At 37.4% G+C, this 4,196-nt stretch overlaps 1 long non-coding RNA gene across 1 annotated transcript; it reads left to right on the top strand.

Moving 5' to 3' along the window:
- The first annotated feature begins 3,004 nt into the window (after positions 1–3,004).
- Positions 3,005–3,446, top strand: LOC140322011 (uncharacterized). Its single transcript, XR_011919098.1, has 2 exons — positions 3,005–3,134; positions 3,230–3,446. It is a non-coding gene; the product is annotated as an uncharacterized lncRNA (long non-coding RNA).
- Positions 3,447–4,196: the final 750 nt, after the last annotated feature.

Below are 4,196 nucleotides of genomic sequence, written 5' to 3'. Positions count from 1 at the left end.
AGTTTTTAGAGACTCTTTAATCACCGGCATAGTACCAATTGACTGGCATAAGGCCAATGTGGTTCCTGTCCTCAAAAAGGGAGCAAAGTCATTACTGGATAACTACAGATCGGTTAGTTTGCCATAGTTGGAAAGGTCCTAGAAAGTTTGATAAAGAACCACATAGAGGAGTTTCTGCTAGAAAATAATATAATAAGTTAAAGTCAGCATGGCTTCAAGAAATACAGAAGTTGTCAAACAAATTTACTCTCTTTTTATGAGGAAGTAAGTAAACAGGTAGACAGTGGAATATCAGTTAATATAGTGTACTTGGACTTTGCTAAAGCATTTGACACAATACCCCACAGACGGTTAATATGCAGGTCAATAGGTTTGGAAAAGCCAATTTGTAATTGGATAGACACCTGGCTTAAGAACCGCTTACAGAGAGTATTGATTATTGATTCGTACTCTGAATGGTCTAGGGTTTTAGAGGTGTACCCCTTAGGATTCAGTGTTGGGACCTTTGCTGTTTAACATCTTTATAAATGATATAGAGTACCATTTCTGTGTTTACATATGACACCAAACTGTGCAATGCAATTAAGTCCATACTGGATGTCTATAATCTACAAGAAGACCTGGATGTACTGTTTGATAGGGTAGCCAGATGGCCAATGATATTTAATATAGATAAATGTAAAGTTACGCACTAGTAGATCATAGATTTAATAACAGCATGCAATGCCAAGCTGCAATATCAAAAGCTAGCAAAATACCTTCTTGTATCAAATGAGGAATAGACTGCAGAGATCAAAACATAACCCTGCCCCTGTACAAAGCATTGGTCAGACCACATCTGAAAAATGCAGTCTAATTTTGGGCAACAGTTCACAAAAAGGACATTGTGGAATTGGGGAGAGTGCAGAGAAGGGCAACTAAACTAATAAAAGGAATGGAGGAGCTCAGTTATGAGGAGAGATTAGCTGAACTGAATCTATTCTATTTTGAGAAGACATGTTTAAGGGGGAATATGATCACCCAGTATAAATATAAAAATGGTCTATAAAAAGAACTCTCTTCCCAATAATTCACTTTGAGATCATTACAAAGAACAAGAGGGCACTCTTTGCATCTGGGAATAGACTACTTCAGGAAGTAGTTTCAGCAACTATAGATTGCTTGAAAAAAAAGCTGGATGTTTTTCTAGACGCACAGAATATAATTAGGTGTTAAGGGTTTAAAGTAAAAATAGCAATGACCGTTGATCCAGGGAACATCCGATTGCCTCATGGAATCTGGACCTCTGGACCAACTGTGTCCATAGGGTTTTATATCTGGGATATGTTTATTTTCCTAGTGGTTGAACTTGATGGACTTGATCATCCCATAATAGTATGAATGTTAGGCAAAAACAAAAGTTCCAAAGTTGGATCGGATTTAAATTTCATTATAGTTTGGCTTTAGAGAAATCAATTATTTGAAAAAAAGGTTGTTGACAAAGATGTTATAATACATGTATCAATGAGCATTTAGTGATTTCACTTTTGTGTGTATGTCAAAATAGACATACTTACTATAATAAACTGGACTGGTTTGTGGAGGGAGGGGGGGTTTCAAGTAAATTTGCTTGTACGGTTTGCATAAATTTTTTTTGCAGTGACTTTTTGTAATCTTCATTATTGTTAGCTTTATCTGTTGCTGCAATGTTTTTGGGCCTGTTTTAAAATGATGGTTTCTATTGGTTAGCAATTCTTCAACCTGTTTTTTTACAACGTATATGTAATCATTGTCATTCAAGGTTTTAACATTTTATCCATGAATAATTAGTACAAATATATGCATGGTTTCCACTCCATACGGATACTTGACACCCCTCGTTGCCTTTGTCCCATTCTCAAAGTCATATTGTCACATATTGGTATTAGAATTTATTATGTAAGTATTCCTTTTATGAATAAATTGTAATGGTTTTTATTTATTTTAGTAGTCTGACATTTGCTGAATAAGATGTGGTTTTCCTTTAACATACTTCATTCATGTTGATTTGCTGCCACTGTTCTGCACAACTCCTCTGTTTTTTTTGTATTAGTGTTACACAGTTAGGTCCATAATTATTTGGACAGAGAACACCTTTTTTCTAATTTTGGTTCTGTACATTACTACTCATTAATTTTAAATGAAACAACACAGATGCAGTTGAACTGCAGACTTTCAGCTTTAATTCAGTCGGTTGAACAAAAAGTTTGCGTAAAATGTGAGGAACTAAATCCCTTTTAACACAATCACTTCATTGCAGGGGCTCAAAAGTAATTGGACAAATTAAAAAGCTGAAAATAAAATGTTCATTTCTAATACTTGGTTGAAAACCCCTTGCTGGCAATGACAGCCTGTGTTCTTGAACTCATGGACATCACCAGATACTGGGTTTCCTCCTTTTTAACACTCTGCCAGGCCTTTACTGCAGCGGGTTTTAAGTTGCTGTTTGTTTGTGGGCCTGGATTCAGATCAGGTGACTGACTTGGCCATTCAAGAATTTTCCAATTCTTTGCTTTATAAAACTCCTGGGTTGCTTTGGCTGTATGTTTTGGGTCATTGTCCATCTGTATTATGAAATGCCTCCCAATCAATTTGACTGCATTTAGCTGGTTTTGAGCAGACAGTATGTCTCTGAACACCTCAGAATTCTTTCGGCTGCTTCTGTCCTGTGTCACATCATCTATAAACACTAGTGTCCCAGTGCCACTGGCAGCCATGCACGCCCAAGTCATCACACTGCCTCTGCTATGTTTTACAGATGATGTGGTATGCTTTGTATCATGAGCTGTTCCACGCCTTCTCCATACTTTTTTTGGTTGATCTTGGTTTCATCTGTCCAAAGAATGTTTTTCCAGAACTGTGCTGGCTTTTTTAGGTGTTTTTGAGCAAAGTCCAATCTAGCCTTTCTTTTCTTGAGGCTTATGGGTGGCTTGCAGCTTGCAGTGCACCTTCTGTATTTGCTTTCATGCAGTCTTCTCTTTATCGTAGACTTGGATATCGATACGTCTACCTCCTGGAGAGTGTTGTTCACTTGGTGGCTGTTGTGAAGGGGTTTCTCTACACCATGGAAGTGATTCTGCAATCATCCACCGCTGTTGTCTTCTGTGGACGTCCAGGTATTTGTTTCTTTGTTATGATGTACCAAACTGTAGATTTTGCCACTCTTAATATTGTAGCAAATTCTTGGATGTGTTTTTTTCTGTTTTTGCAGCTTAAGAATGGCTTGTTTCACCTGCATGGAGAGCTCCTTTGACCGCACAAGGTCTGTTCACATAATGAAGGAATTGCCCACACCAGCCCATGAAGTAGCCTTTGAGTCAATAGTCCCTGAAATGAAGTGATTGTGTAAAAAAAGGCTTTAGTTCCTCACATTTTTATGCAATCTTTTTGTTCAACCCTTTAAATAAAGCTGAAAGTCTGCAGTTCAACTGCATCTGATTTGTTTCATTTAAAATGAATTGTGGTACAAAAGTTGTTTCTGTCTAAATATTTATGGACCTAGCTGTAGGTTTGTTCTCATTGTGTTGTGCTGCCTGATCTTAGCCCTATTGTATACAAGCACACTTCCACTTCCCGTCCAAACAGGTTTTCAATTAGCTGTCCAGCTCAGTTGCATACTCATTTTAACACACCTGATGGTGATGGAAGGAGGTCCAGGTTGCCAACCACAACATTAAACCACATTTTTTGACAAGCTCACAAGCGGTGTCAAGCACTCTTAAATACTAGATTGTATGCATTATTTCTCTGTGTACATGATTCAAATAGTATTGGTATATAAAACTTCCAGGGACAAAAATGCTTTTTATTGCTTTTTCAGGGTGTTTATGCAGTTTGAATGAAATTTTAGACCTTGGTCCACTATATATTCTCACTTCATCACATCAGCTTGGTAGTGGAAGCACATGAACGTGGATTCCTCCTTTAACTAGAAGCAATATCATCCGCGAATTTACAGTAGTCTGTGATGTGACATTCCAGAGGCTTGCCAGAAGTTCCCTCCAAAAGGATGTTATCATCCAGTTACAGAATAGATTCAATTATTAGGATGTGTTAAGCAGCATGTTAAATCATGTTTTGTTGGCAAATAGATAGTGCTGGATTGTATCTGTCATCCTTTTCAGGCTGCATAAGTAATGCATGGCCAAATCTAAATATGTGCATATATATGTGTGAAC

The sequence above is a fragment of the Pyxicephalus adspersus genome, chromosome 2 (assembly GCF_032062135.1).
Source record: "Pyxicephalus adspersus chromosome 2, UCB_Pads_2.0, whole genome shotgun sequence".
NCBI classification, from domain to species: domain Eukaryota; kingdom Metazoa; phylum Chordata; class Amphibia; order Anura; family Pyxicephalidae; genus Pyxicephalus; species Pyxicephalus adspersus.
Note: the sequence above shows the minus strand (reverse complement) of the source record. Positions and strands in the feature narration are given on the sequence as shown.